Below are 8,376 nucleotides of genomic sequence, written 5' to 3'. Positions count from 1 at the left end.
GTGAATGCGATGGTCAGGAGTGCCTGTTATCAGCTTCAGCTGATACACCAGCTGCGCCCTTTCCAGGAAGTCAGGGACCTTGAGACTGTAGTACATGCACTGGTAACCTCACGCCTTGATTTCTGCAATGCACTCTACATGGGGCTACCCTCGTGCTTGGTCCGGAAACTTCAGTTAGTTCAAAACATGGCAACCAGCCTGGTCTCTGGTACATCCAGAAGAGCACATATAACACTGATCTTAAGATCACTCCACTGGCTGCCCATTAGTTTCCGGGCCCAGTACAAGGTGTTGGTTATTACCTTTAAAGCCCTAAATGCTTGAGTCCAACCTATCTTTGGGACCGCCTCCTTCCATATAATCCTCCCCACACACTTAGATCCTCAGGGAGGAATTTGTTACAGCCTTATAAAACAAGGCTGTTCACAGCCTCCCAAAGTACCCTCTCAACTATCGTGCCCAGATTTTGAAACAGCCTACCAGACGAGATCTATCATATTACCACCCTAAACAACTTTTAAAAAGCTATAAAGACGGATCTCTTCCAGCAGGCCTTTCCTGAATAGTTCCCTGGCTACTAGAAGAAATCTAACTGCTGAACTCCGACCTCACCTTAATCACAGTCTATTATTTATTGCATTAATTTTATTTATTATTTATGGTATTTATACCCAGCCCTTCAGCCCTAAAGGCTATCAGAACAGCTTACAATTATTATTTTTAATTAGACTGTTTTAAGTATGTTTTAATTCTTACTTTGTTTAATAGTATTTTAAGAGGTGAGGATTGAGGGTTTTGGGTTGTATATTTTTTTAATCTTTGTAAGCCGCCCCAATTGCATTTTGTAGAGGGACAGGATATAAATTATTATTATTATTATTATTATTATTATTATTATTATTATTATTATTATTATTTAAACTGGATAAATTTAGGGGATGTCTTCTGGAAGTCCCACATTAATATGATTTAAAATAGGATTATTTCCAAGATGGTGACTTACCTAAATGCACCAAAGGAGCCCAGATTAAAGCAAGAATTTGACCACAAAACCTCTGCTACACATGTACCTGGCTATGCAATGAATTTCTCTGACTCTAACATTCACTTGAAATGAACTTACACTTTCTGTATGATGTATGATGTGCTATCACCACAACAGTGACAGGATGTGAAAGGCTTTTTTTAAAAAGAAAAATATGTTCACAGTTTTCATATGTGATTAAGGCAAATGCTCCTGAAGTGTGTGAGGAAGAAAGACAAGGTGTTGCCAGTGTTCCCTGTGTGGTGAAGGTTATTTCAAGGGCTTGCAAGAATTCTCTTATGACCCAGCCCAGCAGAAAGGGTGTTTGCGTTGTATCTCTCCCATTCATTTCAGCAATGACTTCATGGTGAAATAAGCTCCAGATGTATATCCAGATGTAAATTGCAAGATCTGAGTCAATCCTTTAAAATATCTGTTAAAAACATGACTCTCCATTTAGCCAATTCAGTGCCAATTTAGCATTAAGTGAGAAAGAAACAATGTGGAACCAAATAGGGATTTTTTATTATTTCTGGAAGATTCTGGGGCACCTGAATTGGTCCCTTAACCATATTTGCCAGAAATGGATGCAATATTGCAACGATCTGTGTATGACCCTACAAACGCATGGTTCCCATAGAATAAAGTTCACATCTCTGGTTTTTGACAGGTTGGGAGTTAGGCTGTCCATGGATGTCATGTGGCATGTGGATGATTATTAATAAGAACACAGAAAGAGCCATGTTGTATTGACCAAAGGGCTATTGGTTTCAACATTCTGTTCCCACAGTAGTCAATCGATCCCCTATTGGGAGCCCACACAAACAGGACATAGTCTGTTAATTTATTGCTTTCATTCAATATGCTCAAGACTGTGGATATTATCTACTCTTTATTTTAACTTTATCCCTACAATAACTGAATCACTGAAGTTAAACTGTGAGATAAGGACTGTTCCATTGGTCAGGGCTGACCCTACCAATACATATAATGGGATGGCAGATAGAGACAAGAATCCAGTGAGTATACTCTGTGTGCCTTCAAGTCACCTGTTGACTTATGGTGGCTCCATGAATTTCATAGGATTTTCTTAGACAAGGAGTATTTAGATGTGGTTTTGCTAGTTCTTTCCTATGAAATATAGCCTTCAGCACCTGGTATTCATTGATCTCCCATCCAAGTACTAACCAGAGCTGATCCTGCTTAGTTTCCAAGATCAGATAGGACCTGGGACCATTAGGGTATTTAGACCAATGGGTGTACTATGCTGTACTACGCTGGAACAAAAATTGTTGTACAAGAGGCTGTACTTTCAAGAAGTTTGTACAAGGATGTTACCACAATCAGTGGTGCGGAGGTAGGTGTTGCACAACTGCTTGCACTTTCTAGAAAGCCTCCTGTGCAGTTCCTAGCTGAAGACAGCCATCCATGCTTACGCCATGCAGGCAACCATCTTGATAGTAGGGATGGGACTGTTCAAACTATACATTATTCTGATGTAAGAGTTGGGTTTGAGGATCTTCCTTTCACCAGATGCTACCATGTTCTTTCAAAGTATATGGTTTGATGAGAAAATTGTAGAAAGGAATCCACTGTGTGATTTTCCAATCCAAGCCATGATGGATCATCTCTGAGAGCCTAAGGAGCAGGACTGGTTTATTAGAAAAGCAAATATTTGCTCAAGAAGAAGAAGAGCATGTTGGTTTTAGCAATGCCTCCAGGAACCTCAAAGCTCAGCCTTCGATTCTGATTCATTTACAGTATGTAGCTCATTTAACTAATTAGAGTGCCAGATCTTCCTCCCCCACTCCCCAAACAACCCCACAGTCCTCTACAGCTAATAAAACTGTCAATTTTCTTTTGCTTCAAGGAAAGGTCACCCCCAGACTAACAACCACTCTGCCATCTAACAGCCAGCACCTTTATTAATATTTAAAATGTACACAGTGATATTTCCAAAAGGTCAACATTTTAAAAGACATAAAATGTCAGCCCAGATTCCCTTCCTCTTACAGTCTTCCCCACCACCTGAGCCACCATATTAATGTTCCTTTTTAGATACAGCACTTAGTTCATATTGTGTTGACATCAAAGGAAAAATAATAAGTGGTTACAGCACTGTCTGCCTGCTCCAAGAGTAACTAAAACAGCTTTCGCTGAACATTAATCGTGGATTATGCTCAAAAGGTAAACCCCTGCCAACAATTTGGAAAAGTTGCTTTTGAGATACCTCCCAGAATCCCACATGCTATACTGGCTAGGGGAAGTTAGGAGCTGTAGCCCAGAAGTAACTTTTCCAAGATCTCACTACACTATTCACTAGGGATAGGAAACTCTCTCTGTGCACTTTCTCCTACTTGTGAATATTTTGAACCTCAAACTCTTTGCTGCCTCTTGTAAAGATGTGCTTTCTGGCTCTGGGTGTTTGGCTGTTGTAGAATACTCTTCATTCTGTATGCAAAAACACTTCTGGAAACATGAGGCATAGATATCCCCTAAAATATACTGGAATTCCCAGAGTCAGAAAATGTCCCAGAAGTCATTCCAGGCAAGTGAGATTTTCCTCTACTTCAAATCCATGCGGATAAAGATAAAAAGGGTGACCCAGTTCCAGTGAATGAAATGCAATTGAATTCTATAAGCAGTTGTTAGAATCATCTTCAAATAGCTTTATGGGGAATAACAGTCCTACTGGTGTGGGTAATCCCACTGGCCTGTAATGAATTATCCTAAAGGACTTTGCTGACAGCTGTAACCTGGTTAAATAGAAAGCAAAATGAACCATGCTGCCTCTCAGCTAGATTTATTACGCTTTCCCTGTCCCAGTTCCTTTTCTTCCCCTGCAAACTGAACTGAGAAATGGAATAGTGAAAGAGTTAAGTGCATCTGTCTTGCCAATACATGTCAAAGCCTCTTGCCCTAAGGCAGGCGTGTCCTCCTTTCAACCTTCTGTAGCATGAAAGAAGTGTATTTGTCAATGCACCTGCAAAACAAATTCATCCTGAGATGGCATAGACAAAACACGCATAGGTAAATACAATTATTGCATGGGAATGAAGAAAGAAAGGATGCTTCCTACATTTTCATTTGTCTGCATACCATTTCTATTTCTTTCTTTTCCCCCCCTCGGTTCAGGTAAACAGAAAGGTGTTGCTGCCAAAGACATTTGTTTTCAATGTGGGTTAAGTCAAGGCAAGGGCTGATCAAGTTCAAATGATGGAATGCACCAGAGAAACACTGCACTAACTTTAAAAGTTGTATCAGGCATTTGCTTTAAGCCATTAATCTCCATGGCTGGATTTTTCCTCAGGGTTTGGTAATTAATATATTAAAGCCATGCCGCAGTTCCACGGATCTCTTCCCTCACCTGTTAATTCTCATCCCTGGGGAGGGCACAAAGGGGCACTGAGTTGTATACTTCTGTAATACAGCCTCCAGACTTATAGAGAAACATAGAGATCCCAATGTTTCCATCTTCTATCTGACCTCTTTCTTGAGTGTGTTGAAATTTTGAGCAACTTTCTTCAAAGCAACCAGTTCTCAAGACTGGGGAATGGAGGGGTGGGAAACCTTGAAAAGACAGGTGCACCAGTCTTTTGCTACCTCTTCTCATTTGGGAATATTAATCCATTGGCATATTTATGGTACTGAAAGTGCAGCATAATAGCCGTAATTGCAACTGAGGGCTGGTTCTCTTTTTATTAAATTGACTGAGTTTAACCAGGGCAGTGGCAAAAGACAGGGTCATTCTGGAGAACAGACAGGACAACTGTATGGGTAATGCAAGCTTATTGTCATCCCACTCCTCCATCTTGCCTAAAGTTTGCAGAGGAAGATGCCAATTTGTCGACCAAAAATGTGTCCTTCCCTCACTGCTTCCATTCCTATTTTCTTTTTCTCTTGTAGAGGCTTTAAAGCAGGGAAAGAAACTTCCAGATTTGGAACTTTACCATATGAGCTCTGTTCTTGCAGCAGTCATGCTGGTACAATGAGTGTTAGGAAATGACATGTATGTGACCTCAAGGTGGAGCTGTAGCGGAACCTATTGCAGTTCCAGTGGCAGTTGACAGTTGATACTTGCATTATGGAATGTTGATGCTGTCAGTCCTTCTGAGAGAGAGTGTCAGTTATGACAGTTGGTGTTAAACTGCCTCTCTGTTTTTGTTGTTATGGTTGTTTTGGTTAGCAAAGTAACTTATTTATTAAAGTAACTTATTTATTAAAGCCCTCGTGTACAGTGAAGGCTTGAAGTGCTCTTGTCATTATTTCTCAAGCCGGGAGCTTAAGGCCGTTTGCAGTGGTGAAGGAATATTTTCCTTCTTGGCCTGAATACCTTTGCAGACATCTCTTCAGATTCCTTCTCCCTGGCGTCCTGTTGACGTGGTTCAACTCTGTAGGTGGTCATGGTGGACACAGCGCATCTTTCCATGCCCTAACAATGGGCCCTTGGTATCCACTGGGGTTTGGTTCCAGAATCCCCTGTAGATATTAAAATCCATGGATGCTCAAGTCCCCATAAATATAACAGCATAGTAAAATGATGTCTCTTATATAAAATGGCAACAGCAAAGTTTGTTTTAGGATATATATTTTTTGAATATTTTCAAACTGTGAATGGTTGAATCTGTGGATAAAGGAACATGGATACAGGGTGCTGACTGTAATAGTAAAATGGTAACATAATTCTATCCAGGCAGGCATTACCTTCCCTCTCTCAGTCACGCAACCAGGGCTGCTGCACCCATCATGCTCTCTTCCTGACTTCTGCCTTAACCCTGCTTCCTTACCTTAGGCAGCATGCCTTTGGAGTTTTTTGTTTGTTTCTTTTTTTTCACGCAAATCTGGAACTCTGCTGCCATAATTTAAGTATTTAAAAGAAAATAAATAGAGAAAATAAAGAAAGATAAATCAAGGTGTTTTGGAATAGTGAGGGGAGAAAGGATGGGGGAGGAGGGAACACTGGCACTGTATGAGTGGCAATCACAAAACTGCCCCAAGAGTGACATGTCACACCTGGGGACTTGTGTAATTGCCAGTCATTCACGGGTTTCCCCCATGGATAAAAAGGGGTGCATCATAGACAGGGCAGATATGGGTTGGAGGCATTGTCATGCAATTAACATCACCAAAGCTGTTTCTTTCCTGGTGAAATCACAGTTTAAAAGCCCTGTGCAGTAATGTCCTTGGACCAGGTATGAGCCCAGGAAGATCTCCATCTGGTCTATCAGCTCCTCCCCTGAAGCTACAAGTTAGGGAAAATGTCATATTTCAGATCACTGAATCTTTTCACTCCGTCTGCCCACCACCACTACACATATTCACACACTGCATTTAGTCTTTAAAAAAAAAACTGTGTTGGAGCCAATAGAGGCTTTTTTCAAAAGTCTCCTTGCCTCCTCACAGGACATTTTAAGGGGGCAACACTAAGAACAGAAGGGTTAACTCTTTCCCAAATGTGTTTCCTCCACAAGAAAAAATAACCCCTATTCCCAAATTGAATTAAGCCTTTTTGGCACCAGTGGGTATGTTTTCAAAGTCTTATTAAAGTGTGGCAAAAGCATTTTCCATGTGCATGTCTGTGAGTATGTGAATGGACTCTGAGCATTCATGTCAGGAGAAGAGACTGTTAGAACCAGCAAACTAAGCATGCTTATACTCAGTAGTATTTAGTTTGAAAGTCTCTTTAAGAGTGTAGGCCTAGGAGGTATCCATGTAATTTCTCAGTTATACCTCTCTTTCTGCATCAGTCTAGTCTGCAATGAAACAATTCAGTCTAGTCTGAATTTGTTCATCCTTCATTTTGTCATCATCCAATCGGTATTTCTCCTCCATGTTATAAGGCCTGTCACCATGAGATGTTATGAAATCTTTAATTTGTTTAAGTAAAACTATTTCAAATGTTTTTACAACGAGGACCCTTTGAAGCAGTGTCCTGTGGCCCCTTTCAACACCAGATCGGGGCTGCAGCAACTGCACACAGCGGCTCTGATCTGGTGCTTTGCCAGTGCTAAAAGGAACAGCAAAATGCCACTCCTTTTAACATGAGGAAAAAGGTGCCCTTGCCACTGCCACCGTGGTTTTTCAGCACTCCTTTGGAGCACCTTGTCTAAACATTGTATGAACAGAGCATCTGTTGGGCGTGCAGTGGGCGCACAGTGTGATACCAGCATGGGGACAGCATGGAGGCAGCCAGCATGTGTACGCCACAACCCCCACACTGCCCTCACACTGGCATATAATGCCGGTCTGTTTAGCTCCTCAGTCTGCTCTACTTCTCTGCTAAACCCTGGGGTAGTGGTATGGAACTGGTTGTTACTCACTTTCTGCTTGCAAATATCAATTACTCTGGTTGTGAGATGCACTACTGTCTTTTATATTGACCAGCAGAGACATGCCAATAACACTTTGGGATATGGCACTGCTCATTGCTGGCCTCTGGCTTGTGGTAAGCTTTTTTGGGGGCAGTTTGGCCCTTGAGTCAAAAAAGATTCCCCACTCCTTCCTAAAAGCTCTCAAGAGTACAAATACAACAGTATTTCTTTGGGGAAGTGGAACACAGAGACAAGTATATGTCCTCCATTTTCATACTACAAAAAATATCTGTATGCCCTATAGAAAAAAGAAGTGAACACATTTATTCAAAGAAAACATCAGCCTTAGATCTACTGTGAAACAGAGGCCTCACTCTGTTCCAAGTTCTGGCCTAACAACCCCAGGAATCCAGCAATTCATTGTGTTATGCTGGCTTGAAACTGTCCTCAGTGCATGGGAGATTCTTTGACAGTACAGAACGGGTCATTTGTTTGAGGTGATCTCTCTTCTGTGTTTTGTTTTGAGAAACACAAGAAGCAGGTCATAATAACTGAGAGGCGATAAGCAAAGCTGTGAGGATGAAGAGAGTGCATGACGAAAGGTGTTAGACCTGAGTTCTGTGGCACAAGCCTTCCTTTTGTAAGAAAACAGCCACTGAGAGTCAGTGCATAAGAAAGAGGGTCATTTCTTCCTATTCCCACCTGGAAATGCAGAACCTGGAAAGTTAGTTTGAAAAAGTAATTATTTGAAGTGAAAGTGCCCAGGCCCAAGCAACTCACTAGCTATTGTTATATTTTTGAAAAGCAGCTCTTTAAATTTCCCCATTCTTATATATAACATCAATACTTCAGTTACCATTAAAAATTAAAATGGAAAGTTTGTTTTATTCTGCAACACAAAGTTATTAGCTTCCGGGCCTGGTACAAGGTGTTGGTTATTACCTTTAAAGCCCTAAATGGCTTGGGTCCAAGCTATCTCAGGGACCGCCTCCTCCCGTACAATCCTCCCCGCGCTCTCCGGTCCTCTGGGAGGAACTTACT

This window comes from Sceloporus undulatus, chromosome 1, assembly GCF_019175285.1.
Source record: "Sceloporus undulatus isolate JIND9_A2432 ecotype Alabama chromosome 1, SceUnd_v1.1, whole genome shotgun sequence".
NCBI classification, from domain to species: domain Eukaryota; kingdom Metazoa; phylum Chordata; class Lepidosauria; order Squamata; family Phrynosomatidae; genus Sceloporus; species Sceloporus undulatus.
Note: the sequence above shows the minus strand (reverse complement) of the source record.